Below are 20675 nucleotides of genomic sequence, written 5' to 3' on the forward strand. Positions count from 1 at the left end.
CCAAGAAATTAATAAGATGATGATGCATATTCTCATGAGATGAGAATTTGAGCCATGTATCATTAGTGATTAATTTCTAAACGCTCATGATCGATGGATCATCATGAGGACGGTGATCGATCCGATGAGATCAGTGCACACATTACTTTTCCTATGGATGGACGAGACTCAAGTCCATGGTGTGGAGACACTGAAGTAATAGTACAGGTGCTTGTTAGAGAACAAGGGTACTGAGCATGACCAAGACAAGAAGTCACTTGGATGTCTATCCACTCGTCAGTGACTTGCTTGATGTTGCAGTAGTGTAACTGGTCCTTTGACCTGCGGTGCTTCGGCCACTCACAGTAAGGTTATCGTAGTTTGACTGCACACATGCATGGTCTCTAGCCATATGGGTCCATGCAGTGTAGATTGGCTGCAGTAGGTTCACTGTAGGAGTAGGATATGCACCTATAAGGAATCTATCGATCTTGATAGATAAGGAGAGATCCTATGTGATTTATAAAACTGAGTTCGTAAGATCTCGGCCGGGGCAGTATGCACAGTGGAGAAAAAGTTTTCCACTCTCGAACTTAAGTCGAATAAATCTTCACATACGAAAGACGATGGGGTTTGACGAGTTGTCCATGACCTCCGTCCTGTAGGGATCCACGATAATAGGACTGTATCACAAGATAACTGCACCTAGAGATTCATCATTCTATTATACTGGGTAGCCACTACATGCTGCTAGGTGTCACTGGTGGATGGTGGGACTCATAGGGATTATCTCGATGATCGATAAACCCTAATGAGTAGAGTTGGAATCGTTCCAATCCATTGAAAGGAGTTTTCAATGATATTGTGATAGAGATCACAATATATCTCACTACCAGTCAGAGTAGAACCTATGGGGTCACACACACTAGAGGCATTGACCGATCCGATGGTTGAATCATGATTAGGAATCACAAGTAATCAATTTGATTGATAATAAGTTGAAGAAGGAACAAAGGGAATTAATTAATTGGACTTAAAACAAGAATCCTACTTGGAGTAGGATTCCTAGATTCCTAATTGGATTAGGACTAGGATTCCTACTTGGACTGGGATTCCTACTTGGACTGGGAATTCTATTTGGAGTAGGACTAGGATTCCTACTTGGAGTAGGATTCCTATAATCCTAATTAGATTAGGAGTTTTGAATTAAATTTGGATTCCTACTTGGAGTAGGATTCCTAGAGTCCTAATCGGATTAGGACTTCGAATTCAAATTAGAGTCCTAATTGGATTAGGACTAAAATTAAATAAGTCCTAATTGGATTAGTGTTGCCCAAGGTGACAAGCCAAGAGGGGGGGGTGAATTGGTTTCTCTTGATTTTAACTATCTTACTTATATTAATTGATGAGTTAGTGGAATTAAAACAAATCACAATACAAACAACAAGAAGTATAGTGGTTTGGTGCTCTCTTAAGCACCTACGTCCACTCCCCAAGCGACCCCTTGGGAATTCACTATAATCCCGTGGATTACAGTTGGATTGTTTTCCGGGCTCACAATCCAAAAACCTTTACACTTTGGTTTTCCGGGTTCACCAAAAACCTATGTTGGTTTTACGGGCTCACCAACGAACCTATGTTGGTTTTCCGGGCTCACCAACGAACCTTTACAATTGATTTTACGGGTTCACCAATCAACCTATACCGTTGGTTTTGCAGGCTAACCAACTAACCTTTACAAGGGGTTTAATAACCAAAGTAAGAAGATTTAAGCTCCTAGATGAGCAAATATAACAATATAATCTACAAAGTAGAGTTTAGAGAATAGTTATCGCTTGATGTGACTTCTCTCTTCTTTGTCAAGGATGCTTCACTCTTCAAGGGTGGATGGAGCTCTTAATGACTCTTGGAATCTGCTCAACCACTTTCTTTTGACTCTTGAATGAAGCACTTGAATGAAGAAGATTAGGGCACTTTGTCTTTCTTGTGTACTCTTTGATATTTTTCAAAAGGATGTTCTCTCTGATGAATAATGCCACTTTAAATAGTTTCCTTCATCCATTGGACAAGCCCCAATGGTTAGAATTCAAAAACTAGCCGTTACTCACTGTTGGAAGGACAAAAAGTACTTCTGCAGAACTAGCCGTTATGCTTCCGCCCGTGTTTGGATCAGCTCAACCTGTCCTTGGGTCGACCCAACTTTCACTTTGGTCGACTCAACCTTTCATTGGGTCGACCCTCTCAGAACCACAGAAAATTGCAATTCAGCCTTCCTTCACTTGGGTCGACTCAACATTTCTTTGGGTCGACTCAAGGTTCAGTTGGGTCGACTCAACTTCCACTTGGGTCGACCCTCTCAGGGTTTCCAGAGAACCTTTTCTGTCATTGCCTTTGGGTCGACCCTCTCAGTGTTTGGGTCGACTCAAGCTTGGGTCGACTCAACTTCCTCTTGGGTCGATCCTCTCAGTGTTTCCAGAGAACTGTTTTCTTGAGTCTTTGAGAGGCTTGAGGTTTGGGTCGACTCATGCTTTTCTTCGGTCGACCCAACTACTGTTCATCCGTGCCATTTTTGCAGAAATGTGCCAGATGCTTTCTTGATGTGCCGGGGTCGACCCAATCATCCTTGAGGTCGACTCAATCCACACTTTGCTGCAACTCAAGGTTAGATTCATCCAAATAAACAATGAAATGCATTTATACAAATATACTGAGAGTAACAGACTTATAAATGAAGTATCGAATTAACTTGTAACATACTCTTGATTATTGCTTGTTAATCATCAAAATAACACTATTATCCTCAATCTTTCCCTTTTTGATGATTACAAAATATAGAGTATGAGCCTATTGATACTTATCTTAAAATCAGTTTTAAAAGGGCTCAAGTTGCTGAATTTCAGCTTTTCAAATATGAGAGTGAAGTCTCCCCCTATTTTATCCAAATGTTTTCCAATTTGACTTTTTGAATTGCTCCCCCTTTCTTTTATATTTCATTAAAGATGAAACTTCAAAAATTTGAGATAACGCATGAGTTTCAGATTATGTATCGAGGTGTGAAAGGTATGTGCCAAATTCTGAAATTCTATGTGCCAAATTCTGAAATTCAATAGAAATTTTAGATTTGATCATTTTCATTGTTACAAATTGCTCCCCCTTAAATGTATATGCTTTTCCATTATAATTTTCAATTTGTTTTACAACTTATTTCTCTTTTCTTACACATCTTATTTCTCTTTCTTTACTTCTCTCCCTTTTTGTTATCATCAAATAGGTGCATGGGAATAGATACAATAAATAACAAACATTTAAACTTCATTGATCAAAATAGAAACATTTTAGTACAATAATGCCAAAAACAAAAGCAAATACAATGTTCCTTAATCAAGGTTCAAAATACATGATCAACACAAAGTACATATGAGAATTAGATACATATCCTAGGCTCTAAACAGAAATACTAATATCAGCCTAGAGAGTATCTAATGGCTGTGATCTAGTCCTCATCCTCCTAGTATAAGTGGCGAGGGGAGGTCGAGCCTGATGAGACTGAGTCTGGCGTGGAGCACGGTGAGCTGGATGACTCTGTGTCGAAATCTCTGACTCAGCTGCCTGTGGCACAGATGGTCCATGAGTCTCTCTCTCTCGCCGTAGAGCTCCTATCTGCTCTCTCAGATCACTGATCTCAGCAGACATGATATCTAGTCTGCTCGTCAGCCCATCAGTGATAGTCCTCGCCTGAGCTGACATAAGCTCAGTCATCCTACTCCAGAACGCATCTGTGTCTCCCGCAGGAACAGATGACGATGGTCCAGTCTCTGAAGGTGCAATAGGATGATCCATATGCTCCTCATCCTCAGCGATAGGGTCTCCAATATCTGGTGCATCACCCTCTGGTGCATCACCCTGAATCCCTGCTCCAGTACGAACCCACTGCCCGTTCACTTTCTCATAGCCCATGCGAATAAGTGATCGTGCAGTGTATGTATCAGTATGAAGCAGATACCTGGAGATCTCCCCCTCGACAGATATGTCGTGCTGTCGGAAGATCAAGGTGAGTATCATACCATAAGGTAGAGATACTCTAGAGTTGCAGATCACCTTCCTCATCTGCCTAAGTATCATGGCCGGGAGATTCAGGAGAATACCCTGAATAATATGCTCCATCACTATTAGATCTCGCTCTGTAATGAGATCAAATCTCCCGCTCTTCGAAAATAGAATCCTATCAATGATGTTGTGCAACAACCTCATCTCTGCAGAAAGAGAGCTCGCTATAACCTGCTCCGAGAAGTCGAAGTCTTCATTCTCAAGAATTAACTGCAGGGCTCTCAACTTGTTTTCTGGCTTTTCTGGAGTTGCTCCTTCGCAGGGGAGATGAAGCAACTCACTCAAACTCTCTTTGGAAACTCGAACCCTAACTCCTCAAACTTCCGATATAAGCCCTTCCATCCCAGTTTTGAGGAAGGCATAGAACTTCCGAACTAGTCCCGGGTATATCACCACATCTAGGGAGCAAAGATACTCCCAACCTTGCCTTCGGATCCATTCCCCCAAACGAAACCCTTCTTGATCCAAGAACTCGGAATGGATCCTTCTCCCCGTTGTAACCGGTCTCCCCGCAAACTTTGCAAGTTGTACTGAAGGGGAGGGAGGAGGAGGTGGATCTACACGTGTCTCACCTTGTGGAGACACTGTAGACGGCTCTGTAGCTTCCCTTTCCTCACGTTGGATCCGTGAGACTCTCCCGAATCGCTTGGCTACGGCTCTCTTGGGTCCCATTTCTCCAAGATTGTGAAGTAATCTACTATTTGGAGATGATTGGAGGAGATTGGAGAGTGGAGAATAGGGTTTTCGGAAGAGGACAAAGGGTAAATAGTGCCCTAGATAGCTCACGGGTCCCCCTTTTAATAGTGGGGTCCCAACGTTGGGTCTTGGGTCGACCCTATTCTGGGTTGGGTTGACCCAAGTTCAGAAATTTTTCCTTTCTCTTCCTCTTCGCTTCTAAAAATTTTCCTTTCTTCCAATCCTTACAAATTCTTTCTGGGACAATGATACATGAGTAAGGAATCTATAGATTACAAGTTTGACTCATGTTTCATGGGTTTTTAGAATTGGGAGGAATGTATCATGAGACTACTTGCTCCCTTTTATATCTCTTCAATAAAAAGGATCACATATGCCTAATTTCCTCCTTAGCGTGCAGAATCTATCTTCACTCAAGGGTTTTGTGAATATGTCAGCTAATTGTTTTTCAGTGCATATATGCTCAATACATATGTTTCCATTTTGCACATGATCCCTAATAAAATGATATCTTATTTCTATGTGTTTGGCTTTAGAATGCTGAACCGGATTTTTAGTGAGGTTGATGGCACTAGTATTATCACACTTAATAGGAATGTTATCTAGCTTAACTCCATAGTCCTCTAGTTGTTGCTTAAGCCATAGTACTTGAGCACAACAACTGCCAGCAGCTATATATTCAGCTTCAGCTGTTGACTGTGCCACTGAATTCTGCTTTTTGCTAAACCATGATACTAAGTTGTTTCCTAAGAATTGACATGTTCCACTAGTGCTCTTCCTATCTAATTTGCATCCAGCAAAATCAGCATCTGAGTATGCAAATAAATCTAGACAGGAGTCTCTTGAGTACCATAATCCTATGTTCGTAGTTCCTCTTAAATATCTAAGAATTCTTTTAACAGCACTTAAATGTGACTCCTTAGGATCTGATTGGTATCTAGCACATATTCCTACACTAAACACGATGTCTGGTCTACTAGCAGTAAGGTAGAGCAAGGATCCAATTAGTCCTCTATAAAGCTTCATATCAATACTCTTTCCTTTCTCATCTTTGTCTAGCTTACTATCAGGATTCATTGGAGTGCCTACTCCCTTATGATTTTCATTCCCAAACTTCTTTAGTATTTCCTTTGTATACTTAGTTTGATGAATGAAGATATCTTCTTTAGTTTGTTTGATTTGTAATCCTAGAAAGAAACTTAGTTTTTTCATCAAACTCATTTCAAATTCTTCGTGCATTAAATCAGCAAATTCTTTGCAAAGAGTATCATTTGTGGCACCAAAGATTATGTCATCTACATATATTTGTACCACTAATAGATTTTCGTCCTTTCTTTTGAGAAACAGTGTTTTATCTACATTTCCTCTACTAAAGTCATTACTTAGTAGAAATTTGCTTAATCGATCATACCAAGTCCTAGGTGCTTGCTTCAATCCATATAATGCCTTATGTAGTCTAAACACATGATTTGGCAATTCATGATTCTCAAAACTAGGAGGTTGCTCTACATATACTTCTTCCTCTATAAAACCGTTTAAGAATGCACTTTTTACATCCATTTGATACAATTTGAAATCCATGAAATATGCAAAAGCTAGAAGTAATCTAATAGCATCTAATCTAGCTACAGGAGCAAATGTTTCATCAAAATCTATCCCTTCTTCTTGATTGTATCCCTTAGCTACAAGTCTAGCTTTATTTCTTACAACTAACCTATTTTCATCTAATTTATTTCTAAAGATCCATTTTGTTCCAATTACAGAGTTATGCTTTGGTCTTTCAGTTAATGTCCATACATTACTTCTTTTGAATTGATTTAATTCTTCTTGCATGGCGTTTATCCAATTGGTATCTTTTTCAGCTTCTTCATAAGTCTTAGGTTCTAACTGTGAAACAAAAGCAAGATAATCATTTAAATTTCTAAGAGAGGATCGAGTTCTTACCTCTTGAGATGGATCACCAATGATTAAGTCTTTAGGGTGTCCATATGCATACCTCCATTCCTTTGGCAAGTTTTGAGATTGTGGTGGCACGCAATCATCTCCCTTATCTTGAATTGGCACGTCATCAATATTCAACTTTTCAAAGTTAATAATTCCTGTATCATCATCAAGAATATTTTCTTTCCTAGCAGACTCACTATCAGACTCATCAAATATGATATTAACTGACTCTTCGACTACAAGAGTTCTTTTATTGAATACTCTGTATGCCCTGCTAGATGTGGAGTATCCTAAGAAGATACCTTCATCTGACTTGGCATCAAATTTACTTAGATCCTTCTTGCCATTGTTTAAAATGAAACATCTACATCCAAATACTCTAAGATATTTAGCAGTTGGTTTCTTATTCTTCCAAAGTTCATAAGGAGTTTTCTTGGTTATTGGTCGTATTAAAACCCGATTTAGAATATGGCAAGCAATGCTTATAGCTTCAGCCCAAAAGTACTTTGAAAGATTTGACTCGCACAACATCGTGCGTGCCATTTCTGCCAATGTCCTGTTTTTCCTTTTAACAACCCCATTTTGTTGAGGCGTTCTAGGTGCTGAAAATTGATGTGAGATACCATTTTTATTACAAAATTTTTCAAAGTGTTGATTTTCAAATTCAGTACTATGATCACTTCGAATTGCTACTAAGGTGAGCTTCTTTTCATTTATGATATTATTATAAAGTTTCAAGAATTCTGAAAATGCATCATTCTTATGTGCCAAAAATGAAACTCATGTATATCTTGAAAGATCATCTACAATAACTAGTCCATACTTCTTCCCTCCTAGACTCGCAGTTCTAGTGGGTCCAAATAGATCCATGTGTATGAGTTCAAAAGGCCTAGTTGTTGATATTATATTCTTCGATTTGAAGGATGATTTAGTTTGTTTTCCTAATGAGCATGGTCCATAGATTTTGTCCTTTTCAAAAATCAATTTTGGCACATCTTTTATTAATTCCTTCTTGACTAGTTTTGATATTAATTCCATACTAGCATGTCCTAGTCTACGATGCCAAAGCCAATTTGTTTCATTTTTCTTTTCTTCATTAGTAATTAAGCATAATCCATTTTTCTTGCCTAAATCATGAAGATCTACCATGTAAATATTTCTTTGCCTTTGTCCTATAAGTACAATGCTATTATTTTTAGAATTTGTGATTATGCATACTGATGCTTCAAATGTGACTTTAAACCCTTTATCACAAAATTGACTTATGCTACTAAGTAGGTTATGTTTCAAATCCTTAACTAATAAGACATTTTCTATGAAAGTAGATGGAGTAATGAAAATTTTATCCTTTCCAATGATATACCCTTTTTCATTGTCTCCATAGGTTACTACTCCACCCTTCTTAGATTCCAAGGTGACAAATTGATCTACGTCACCGGTCATGTGTCTTGAACAGCCGCTATCCAGATACCATCGTTTTTCCACTTTATTAGTTGCAAGACACCCCTCATCGTCATTGGCCATATGACATATTTGGGCCGTCTCTTGATGATCTTCCTCTTCCGAACTTGGCTCCTCACTTTCACTCCATTCAGCCATGAAGTCTTCTTTTTCAGTTTTCTTGCCATCCACTTTAATTTCGGACAATCTATCTTATAATGCCCGAGTTTGTTACACTCATAACAAATAGGAGTTTCTTTTTCCTTTTCTTTGTTCTTACCCTTTTCTTTGCTTGAGCTACCTTTGAAGAAGGGTTTCTTTTTATGAAATCTATTCTTACCTCTCATAAATTTTCTGAATTTTCTTTCAAGCATAGCCATTCCTTCTTCATCAAATTCATCATCATCATCTGAATCTTCCGACTCAGTTTGTTGTTTAGGGGTGGTAGACTTTAGGGCAATGGTCTTTCTTCTCTTGACCTCATCTTCTGAATTTTGCCTCATGGTCAACTCATGGGTCATGAGTGATCCTAGAAGTTCCTCTAATTGCAGTGTGTTGAGGTCCTTAGCTTTCTGAATTGCAGTTACCTTGGCCTCCCAAACTCTTGGTAGAGACCTGAGAAATTTTTGCACCAATTCAGAGTTAGTATAAGACTTTCCTAAACTCTTAAGCCCATTTATAATTTCAGTAAAACGAGTAAACATATCAGTTATGGACTCAGTGGATTCCATTTTAAACAATTCATAGTTATGTACTAGTATGTTTATTTTTGACTCCTTGACTTGATTAGTCCCTTCATGAGTGACCTCAAGTTTGTTCCAAATTTCTTTTGCAGAGATGCATGTAGATATTCTATTAAATTCACTTACATCTAATGAACAGTAAAGTACATTAATTGCTTTTGTATTTAATTGTGCTAAACTTCTATCACTTTCATTCCAATCCATTTCTGGTTTGGGTATGATAGTGCCCTCTATATTAAGTGTAGCTGTGTGAGGTCCTCTAGTAATAATGTACCATAATTCATAGTCTAAAGCTTGAATGAATATCCTCATCCTAGCTTTTCAGTATGTGTAATTTGTGCCATTAAATAGAGGAGGTCTATTTGTGGATTGCCCCTCACTCATAGAACATCCCACTTGGATTGTCATGATCTTTAACTCTTGATTGTGAGATCAATAAGTACTATTGGAGCACCTTGCTCTGATACCACTTGTTGCCCAAGGTGACAAGCCAAGAGGGGGGGTGAATTGGTTTCTCTTGATTTTAACTATCTTACTTATGTTAATTGATGAGTTAGTAGAATTAAAACAAATCACAATACAAACAACAAGAAGTATAGTGGTTCGGTGCTCTCCTAAGCACCTACGTCCACTCCCCAAGCGATCCCTTGGGAATTCACTATAATCTTGCGGATTACAGTTGGATTGTTTTCCGGGCTCACAATCCAAAAACCTTTACACTTTGGTTTTCCGGGTTCACCAAAAATCTATGTTGGTTTTACGGGCTCACCAACGAACCTATGTTGGTTTTCCGGGCTCACCAACGAACCTTTACAATTGGTTTTATGGGTTCACCAATCAACCTATACCGTTGGTTTTGCGGGCTAACCAACTAACCTTTACAAGGAGTTTAATAACCAAAGTAAGAAGATTTAAGCTCCTAGATGAGCAAATATAACAATATAATCTACAAAGAAGAGTTTAGAGAATAGTTATCGCTTGATGTGATTTCTCTCTTCTTTGTCAAGGATGCTTCACTCTTCAAGGGTGGATGGAGCTCTTAATGACTCTTGGAATCTGCTCAACCACTTTCTTTTGACTCTTGAATGAAGCACTTGAATGAAGAAGATTAGGGCACTTTGTCTTTCTTGTGTACTCTTTGATATTTTTCAAAAGAATGTTCTCTCTGATGAATAGTGCCACTTTAAATAGTTTTCTTCATCCATTGGACAAGCCCCAATGGTTAGAATTCAAAAACTAGCCGTTACTCACTGTTGGAAAGACAAAAAGTACTTCTGCAGAACTAGCCGTTATGCTTCTGCCCGTGTTTGGGTCGGCTCAACCTGTCCTTGGGTCGACCCAACTTTCACTTGGATCGACTCAACCTTTTCTTGGGTCGACCCTCTCAGAACCACAGAAACTTGTAATTCAGCCTTCCTTCACTTGGGTCGACTCAACATTTCTTTGGGTCGACTCAAGGTTCAGTTGGGTCGACTCAACTTCCACTTGGGTCGACCCTCTCAGGGTTTTCAGAGAACCTTTTCTATCATGTATTCTGTCATTGCCTTTGGGTCGACCCTCTCAGTGTTTGGGTCGACTCAAGCTTGGGTCGACTCAACTTCCTCTTGGGTCGACCCTCTCAGTGTTTCCAGAGAACTGTTTTCTTGAGTCTTTGAGAGGCTTGAGGTTTGGGTCGACTCATGCTTTTCTTGGGTCGACCCAACTACTGTTCATCTGTGCCATTTTTGCAGAAGTGTGCCAGATGCTTTTTTGATGTGCCGGAGTCGACCCAATCATCCTTGGGGTCGACTCAATCCACACTTTGCTGCAACTCAAGGTTAGATTCATCCAAATAAACAATGAAATGCATTTATACAAATATACTGAGAGTAACAGACTTATAAAATAGAATCGAATTAACTTGTAACATACTCTTGATTATTGCTTGTTAATCATCAAAATAACACTATCATCCTCAATTAGGATTTCTTAAATCCTAATTAATTATTAATCTAATGAATCAACATGACTCCTAATTGGATTAGGATTGAAGAGTTCAATTGAGTCATGGTTCATTCAAGTTCTAATTGGATTAGAACTAGCATAGATTAAACCCAATTGATTCATGATTTGGTTAAAGCCTAATTGGATTAGGACTTAGCCATAAGAGGGACACCTAATCCTCCTTAGAGGAGGATTAGGGCATCATAAGAAGGAGGGGATCACGCCCCTCCTCCTTATCTTCTTGGTGCGGCATGAAGAGAGGGCGGTGCCCCTCTTAGAGAAGTCATCAAGAGCTCCTAAATGTTAGGAGCTCCACCTGTCTTTAAAAGAGGGTGTGGGCGGCAGCTAGGGCAAGAAATTGAAGCCCTCTCCTCCCTTGTGCGGTGGCCCTCTTCCTCCCCTTTGCCTTCAGCCGCAAGCAAGGAGGAAAGCCAAAGGTGGTTGGCGGATCCTCCTCCCTCCTCCCTTCCTTCTTCCAACGCAGGAAGGAAAAGGCTGAAATCAGGCTTTGGTTCTTCATCAAGTCTTCATCCTTCTTCTTCCTCCTCCCAAGCACAATCAAGGGTTGATTAAGAAGGAGGACATCAGCCATCAAAGTTATCTCTGCAAGGGAGCCAGCACCCCGGAGAGATAGAAAGCTTGGATCGGTTCCTGCTTCGTGTGGATACCCGTAGAGGCCGGACACTTGAACGGCTTCAAGCGAACCTTCATCCAAAACCATGATCATCAGTTTGCGGTGATCATCTACCTGCACAAGGTGAAGATCTGATCTTCTAATGTTTTTAAAAAGTTTTTAATCCTTACCTAACTACGAATGGTTTTTGAACAACGTTCATGTGAATGAACGGTTGATCCCGCGCATGCCTCTTCCGCTGCATCTGAAATTTTTGAAATTCTTTCCACGGCATGGGCGGGTTCTAACACAGTGTACCTGAGAGAGCGTGTGGGTTCTCTCTCAAGGATAGGGACCTCTGATTCCCTAAAGATAAGTGTAAAGAGCATACCGTAGGGAAGACTTAGCCTAGGCTTATCTAAGGGTTCACAGAGATACTGATAAGTGCTAAATAATAAATAAATTTATTTATTTTACATAGCACTTATTATTATTTTTATGCACATATTTTAAATATAAACATAAAAAAATTATGTTACCTTCATCATTGCATTTTAATAAATTATTAAAGGTAATTCGAGTTTTACTTATTTATTAATTGAGCCTAATGTATGCAGGTCGAATCTAATATATGCAGGTCGAGTCAAACTTATTTCGGGTGATCCCTGAACCGAATGACACGCACCCCGGTCCAGCCCCACTCCCCTGTTTCTTTGCATCCAATCGAGTTCAAACTTTCGTTACATTGTACTATCTGGTCATTATCACATCCGCGATTAGCTATTCAAAGTCTTCCTAAAATTCCATGTGCAAGCCATCCACGTATCAAGTCTTATACATCATCTCCCTATTCTTCCACCACATCTCAGCCACGTCATAATGTCTTCTAAGCATTCCCACTCTACCCTGTTCCATGTCCAAAGAACAGGGTCATCCCAAGACTTCTCAGCCGACCTCATGTCTCACGATATCATCTCCAACAAAAATCCTTTTTCCTCCACGTCTCCTCCCAGATTTCATCTTTCCATCGTATCTCTATCCCATGCTCATCCCAGCGTTCCGGATCACATTCTCCACAACCGGAACAGAGCCGAGACCCAAGGATGATTTCCTTATCCGAACCCCATGAAACAACCAAAGCCACGTCTTCATCTGGATTATTTCCCAGCCGAGATCCTCTCAGTTCACGCTCGTCCTGGCCAATCGCATATCATCTTCCACCTCCCACCAAATCCCGAGTCTCCAACGTCCACTTCATCCTCTTCTCCTGATCACATCTACAAATGGATTCCCCTATTTCAACTTCCACGTCCTCGACCAAATCCCGAGTCCCAAGCATCCATTCAGCATCTCTCAAACCCCCGCGTCCAAGCATCTCAACAACCAACTCATCTTCATCTCCCATGCTTCCGATTCTTCTTCCCAAACTTCACGGAAACAGAACACAACAGCATTCAACCATTCTGACTTCATCCTCCCAAGCTTCACGTGCTCTTCCCCTGTTTCGGAACCAACCATCAGCGTAATCCGCTCCCAAGCTTGATCCGAGTTCATCCCGAGCTTCACGGCATCCAGCTTATCCCCTGCATCCAAGAGAATCCACCCTTCATCCCGTTGTGATTCATCCTCACCCGTGAGCCATATCCTCCTTATCCCACGGATCAACCATCAGCCAAATGGACATGTTCCCAACCGAAAGCCATATCTTCTCCCGTCCGTGTCATCTTCCCATCATTTCTTCATCACAGAACCAACTCCAAGCTTCATCCCGTTGTGACCTCATCCTTATCCTATCTCCTGATTTTTATCAGACGCCCGAGCTGCCGAATCCCAAGGTTCATCTCCCAGCCATCTTCTGGATGAGAACCAGCAACCACATGAGATTTCCAACGTCCGCAAGCCAGCCTTCATCCCAGCCGAATCCAAACTCCCCTGCTTCAGCGGAACAGAGGCGGAGTCTTCCCATCAGTCCATGGATAAGCTTCCCAGTATTCGCGGAACAGCACCTTATCTTCATCTCCGAGAGCATCCAACTGAGCGAGGGATCACGGATCAATCTTCCTTATCCACGGAAGAGTTCCAGCTAAGCTAATCTTCATCCTCTCAACCATTCGGATCAGCCACAAAAGAGGAGAGAGGGGGAGATGGCAGCCTATAAAAGGCCAAGGCAGGAAACAGAGAAGGCATTCTTCTCTTCCATTCCTCCTTCCCCACCGGGGGGGGCAATCCCTTCTTCCTCACCGAAGGGAGTCGGCTGATCATCTTCTCAGAGGGCGGGGAGAAGCTACGTTCCCACGAAAGAATAAAAAAAAAGAGAGAGAAAGGAGAGGGAGAGAATACTTTGTGATATTTTGGGAATAGAGAGAGTGGGATGGAAGGAAAAGATTTTTATATAAAGATGGAAGCCTGTTGCTGTGCTTCTGCTGCCATCCACCACTGCATGGAAGGCTGATCTCTTTTCCAGGGCTGGATGCAGCCCTAACAAAGGAAGACGGGTTTTATATTTTATTTTATATTCTTGAGGTTGTATGAACTTATTGTTTTTAATGGATATCTTCTTTTGAATCATATTTAATTTCTGTGATTTTAAGTATGATGTTCATACAACTGTTATTCATGATCACTAGGTAAATATAAGATAGTCCATACTTAGGGAAGATGCGATGTGCTGCCACCTTAGATTAGGGTAGACATTTCATGCTAACTGAAGATGGATTATGCCCAAATTACTTTTGTGAAATTTTATTCGAATGCTTATTAGGCTTGTAGCCAATTTGCATGTTTATCCAAGAATAAATTAAAAATATAATTAATCCTTGTTTCGATGTTAGTAGTGAATTTCTTGCCCTAGATTTCCTCAAACTGATATCATTTTAATTGCATTTTTTTATTCAAATTTCTTAGTTTAATTTTCATCACAAATTTCCTTTTTCAAATATTTTTAAAGAAAAATAACTATATCCCAATCCCTGTGGATCGATACCCGTAATCACTATCCTACCAGATACCGTGCTATTGCGCCGTTGTCGGGGATTGCTAGCATAGTTGTTTTTATTTTCATAAAAAAAAACTTTCAAAAAAATATATATAAAAATATTTAAAATAAAATAAAAATATTTTTTTATTTTATTTTTGTTACTTTCCTTATCTCCTTCTTCTCTTTTACTAATTTTTGATTTTGGTATTATTTAATCAGGAATCGAAGAAGACATCTGGGACGATCAAAAAGAAAATTTCTGGAAAAGGAATGTTGTAGAGATTTGCCTAAAAAAATTAAAAAAAAATTTGCTGGGGAAATTTTCTTTGGTAACCTCTAAACCTTTCTTATTTAAATTGATTCCCAGTTTGCCTGAAATTTTGTGGTGATTGTTTGATTTTAATTTCAGCGAAAGTGTGAATGCATGGTTGATACACATACACCAATTAATCCGCACATAGTAAGGGCAATCACCCCAACAAGATAAGAACTGGATTTCATCACCAGATTCTTGCCCAAATTAGGTGAATCAATTCTCACATAGTTACCACTTTAATTAAAATCAATTAGACGTTGGCCCCTAGGGACATTCGAGCTCAGTAGGACGAAGATCACCGAAAGTTGTACCAATTTCGCTCTGTGGCTCAGTTGATGTCTAGGCAAGCTTTGTCCCTTTAAGGGAGACAGTTCATCTGTTCGAGGCAAGTGGTTTTTAAGTGGGACCTTTGCAACGCATCGTGACCCCCCCACTTACCTGGGAGCTTATCTGGTCAACTCAGTCATTAGACCGGATTGGAGGCTTAGGTGCCCTCTTCAAACCAGTTAGGAGCTGTCAAGTGATTTTAGGGCAAACATAAGGAATTGATGTATTTTTCTTTTAATGCATGCTTGGCCCATTTTGACTTCGATATAGACAAGACCATAGAAGCAGTCAACTTTTTACCTGATAATCAGTCTCTCATAAATTTTCTTCTTTGGAGAACTCAGCATGAACCCGGTATGATTTGATAAGGATGTGCTGTGTCTGGCTGAAGACGTAAAACTTAGCGCTTGTTGGGAGGCAACCCAATTTTCGTAGGTTATTTTTGCATTGCATTAACAGGATCCCTCATATTATTGATGCAATTACGGTAAAATGCTTCTATCCTCCATTTGCATCATATTCTCGTCCAAACTAAAATAAAATAAATAAATAAAAAAATATATAAAAAAATAAAAATAATAATATAATATTCAAAAAAAACAAAAAAAAATTGAGGACAATGTCTGATCTAGGTTGGGGGGTATAGGATTCAAATTTTTGAAGAAATTTTTTGCATTTTCGAATAAGTTTTTCAAATTTTTGATTTAAAAAAAAAACTAATTTCTATGCCTTAGTGCTGAAATGATAAACACACGAAGTATATAAAATCTAAAAGCCCAATGATTAGTCAGGAGTAAGACAATTTAAGTTCTTTTTATTAAAGATTCTTTTAGCAAGTTGTAAGATCATTTTTTACTTTGGAATTTCACAACACACATGGCCTGCACTTCTAAGGGTTAGGTTCAACATTATGTTGTTAAGTCGGGTAGCAACCTTGAGTCCTGATGAATCATACCTATCTAATTCACTATTATCCCATATTTATTTTAAAAAAAAAAAAAGAAGTGAATTCAGTCAGGTACATTGAAAAGGGCTACATATTGACAAAGGTCAGCGGGCTTGCAATGATGAACCCGAGCATAGGTCCGTAGGGGAGTCTTGATGCCCAACACCTTATGCCATCTGGTGTGGGAGTGTTGACTGAATGCTCGCTACATGGAGGAATTATTACAAGAGTAAAAGTGCGTAATTTATTTATAAATTAAAAAAAAGAAAATAATATTGACCTTGAAAAAAGACGATAGTGTGAAAGCCGTCGTTGTAAAAATTCGAGTAAACTGGAATATTACAGATAAAGCCCATGAGGTATTAAAGTAAACATCCACAACTCTCAAAATCCTGCAAGATAGGATGATTTTCAATCAGTGAATAGGTCTTATCTGACCAATTCTTGGAACCTATTAGCTTTAGCAGTATTTTGGAGAATCTAAAGCCTTAGCTTGTGTATGGTCCATATATCACCGAGCACCCAAGTATAAATAAGCCTTACAACTCTCTAACGGAAACTTAATAACTTCAACTTAAGTTGCATACTGACCTAGGATTTGGGCTGACTTAGTAATTAAAACTTTGTGTGCTTTTGAAATTCTTGGCACTTATGCATTTGAAATTAGATTTTATAAAACAATAAACTCCTTGGGTAAAGACAACAGTTTGTGGGTATCTGAGCCGGAAATCCTCACGAAACAAAACTCGTCCACTAGGGCCACCTAAGGGTTTAAAGCCTTATTGCATGCGGTAAATGCAATCGCGATTCCTGCGAAAGTGAGTTAGTTTTTATTTTGCTCGAGGACTAGCAAAATGTAGGTTGGGGGGTGTGATAAGTGCTAAATAATGAATAAATTTATCTATTTTACATAACACTTATTATTATTTTTATGCACATATTTTAAATATAAACATTAAAAAATTATGTTACCTTCATCATTGCATTTTAATAAATTATTAAAGGTAATTCGAGTTTTACTTATTTATTAATTGAGCCTAATGTATGCAGGTCGAATCTAATATATGCAGGTCGAGTCAAACTTATTTCGGGTGATCCCTGAACCCGAATGACACGCACCCCGGTCCAGCCCCACTCCCCTGTTTCTTCGCATCCAATCGAGTTCAAACTTTCGTTACATTGTACTATCTGGTCATTATCACATCCGCGATTAGCTATTCAAAGTCTTCCTAAAATTCCATGTGCAAGCCATCCACGTATCAAGTCTTACACATCATCTCCCTATTCTTCCACCACATCTCAGCCACGTCATAATGTCTTCTAAGCATTCCCACTCTACCCTGTTCCATGTCCAAAGAACAGGGTCATCCCAAGACTTCTCAGCCGACCTCATGTCTCACGATATCATCTCCAACAAAAATCCTTTTTCCTCCACGTCTCCTCCCAGATTTTATCTTTCCATCGTATCTCTATCCCATGCTCATCCCAGCGTTCCGGATCACATTCTCCACAACCGGAACAGAGCCGAGACCCAAGGATGATTTCCTTATCCGAACCCCATGAAACAACCAAAGCCACGTCTTCATCTGGATTATTTCCCAGCCGAGATCCTCTTAGTTCACGCTCGTCCTGGCCAATAGCATATCATCTTCCACCTCCCACCAAATCCCGAGTCTCCAACGTCCACTTCATCCTCTTCTCCGGATCACATCTACAAATGGATTCCCCTGTTTCAACTTCCACGTCCTCGACCAAATCCCGAGTCCCAAGCATCCATTCAGCATCTCTCAAACCCCCGCGTCCAAGCATCTCAACAACCAACTCATCTTCATCTCCCATGCTTCCGATTCTTCTTCCCAAACTTCACGGAAACAGAACACAATAGCATTCAACCATTCTAACTTCATCCTCCCAAGCTTCACGTGCTCTTCCCCTGTTTCGGAACCAACCATCAGCGTAATCCGCTCCCAAGCTTGATCCGAGTTCATCCCGAGCTTCACGGCATCCAGCTTATCCCCTGCATCCAAGAGAATCCACCCTTCATCCCGTTGTGATTCATCCTCACCCGTGAGCCATATCCTCCTTATCCCCCGGATCAACCATCAGCCAAATGGACATGTTCCCAACCGAAAGCCATATCTTCTCCCGTCCGTGTCATCTTCCCATCATTTCTTCATCACAGAACCAACTCCAAGCTTCATCCCGTTGTGACCTCATCCTTATCCTATCTCCTGATTTTTATCAGACGCCCGAGCTGCCGAATCCCAAGGATCATCTCCCAGCCATCTTTCGGATGAGAACCAGCAACCACATGAGATTTCCAACGTCCGCAAGCAAGCCTTCATCCCAGCCGAATCCAAACTCCCCTGCTTCAGCGGAACAGGGGCGGAGTCTTCCCATCAGTCCATGGATAAGCTTCCCATTATTCGCGGAACAGCACCTTATCTTCATCTCCGAGAGCATCCAACTGAGCGAGGGATCACGGATCAATCTCCCTTATCCACGGAAGAGTTCCAGCTAAGCTAATCCTTATCCTCCCAACCATTCGGATCAGCCACAAAAGAGGAGAGAGGGGGAGATGGCAGCCTATAAAGGCCAAGGCAGAAAACAGAGAAGGCATTCTTCTCTTCCGTTCCTCCTTCCCCACCGGGGGGGGGGGGGGGGGGGCAATCCCTTCTTCCTCACCGAAGGGAGTCGGCTGATCATCTTCTCAGAGGGCGGGGAGAAGCTAAGTTCCCACGAAAGAATAAAAAAAAAGAGAGAGAAAGGAGAGGGAGAGAATACTTTGTGATATTTTGGGAATAGAGAGAGTGGGATGGAAGGAAAAGATTTTTATATGAAGATGGAAGCCTGTTGCTGTGCTGCTGCTGCCATCCACCACTGCATGGAAGACTGATCTCTTTTCCAGGGCTAGATGCAGCCCTAACAAAGGAAGACGGGTTTTATATTTTATTTTATATTCTTGGGGTTGTATGAACTTATTGTTTTTAATGGATATCTTCTTTTGAATCATATTTAATTTCTGTGATTTTAAGTATGATGTTCATACAACTGTTCTTCATGATCACTAGGTAAATATAAGATAGTCCATGCTTACGGAAGATGCGATGTGCTGCCACCTTAGATTAGGGTAGACATTTCATGCCAACTGAAGATAGATTATGCCCAAATTACTTTTGTGAAATTTTATTCGAATGCTTATTAGGCTTGTAGCCAATTTGCATGTTTATCCAAGAATAAATTAAAAATATAATTAATCCTTGTTCCGATGTTAGTGGTGAATTCCTTGCCCTAGATTCCCTCAAACTGATATCATTTTAATTGCATTTTTTTATCAAATTTCTTAGTTTAATTTTCATCACAATTTTTTTTTTTAAATATTTTTAAAGAAAAATAACTATACCCCAATCCCTGTGGATCGATACCCGTAATCACTATCCTACCAGATACGTGCTATTGCATGGTCTTTAAAGTTGACTATCAGATACCTATAGATTAGCTTTGGAAAGTTTAGGAGAATGTTATGTAGAATGTAGAACATCAATGCTAGGTCCTTTTCTGAGACAAAGTCAAACCGACTAGTCTTAGAAAAAAGGGTCCTAGATATGATGCTCAGGAGGAGTCGTATTTCAGCCGAAAGCTGATTTGCAGACACCTCCTCTACGGAGGATTGGGGGTGGTCTCCCTAAAATGGCCGTAAGGGCCTCTGTCCTGTCTGTGGGATGTGTGGGAGCGATCCCATCGCGAGACAAGTGGAGGACCCTAGCAATGAGATCTTCTGAAATGAGAATGGGGACATTGGCTACTACCCCTTGGACACCACTGCCACCCCTTGTGACGGTCCCATAAAATTTTCTAACTAACCCTGGGTAGGTAGAGAGGTCAAGAGAATAAAAATATTCTAAGTTTTGGGCTCTAAGGTGATGCCCTAGGTTGAACCCTTCCCGGGAGAGAAAGTCAAAGTTGACTCGTCTCCCGGTAGAGACAACCCTCCCGACGCATGGTTGCGAGGGAACCGTCCTCGGCGTAGAAGGAATCGGAGGTGGTGGCCTCACAGGTTCGTTTCTCACCTTGGACCGTCTCTCGGCGCTGCTCGCGGAGAGAGGTCTCTTCCGGCTTGGGACAACTGCTTTTCTAGGCATTTTGACCTAATACGGAAGGATGAACTCGAAGGACGGAAGAAAACAAGGAAGAAATGATGGAAAAAAGGGTCGGAAACGATGTAGGAGACGACTCTAGGTTTTTGAATAGTGGCGGCCGAGAATAGAAGTGGAGAAAAGGATATTTCACTTAGGGTTAAAAGTCGGATTTCCGACCTCGAGTCGACTCCTGAACATGCGCGAGTCGACTCGACCTCGAGTCGACTCCTAAACATGTGTGAGTCGACTCGCCCACGAGCCAACTCTAAAATCTATTCGAGTCGACTCGAACTCTGGCACATAACCAAAAACTCAGTTAATTCCGTGCCAGAGGAGAGAGATATGAAAATTTTTTGAACTTAAGGAGTGATTTGGTGACCATAGACGAGAAATCCTATATCCAACTTAAGCTAATCATCAAAATCAATGAATTATAGGAGAGTATCACAAAAATGGATCAATCAC

The 20675-nt window shown here is 40.4% G+C and overlaps 1 long non-coding RNA gene across 1 annotated transcript; it reads left to right on the top strand.

The window, feature by feature from the left end:
• The first annotated feature begins 14686 nt into the window (after nt 1-14686).
• On the top strand, nt 14687-18828 carry LOC120105129. Its single transcript, XR_005507512.1, has 2 exons — nt 14687-14811; nt 17122-18828. It is a non-coding gene; the product is annotated as an uncharacterized LOC120105129 (long non-coding RNA).
• Nucleotides 18829-20675: the final 1847 nt, after the last annotated feature.

Source organism: Phoenix dactylifera, unplaced genomic scaffold, assembly GCF_009389715.1.
Source record: "Phoenix dactylifera cultivar Barhee BC4 unplaced genomic scaffold, palm_55x_up_171113_PBpolish2nd_filt_p 000202F, whole genome shotgun sequence".
Taxonomy (NCBI): Eukaryota; Viridiplantae; Streptophyta; class Magnoliopsida; order Arecales; family Arecaceae; genus Phoenix; species Phoenix dactylifera.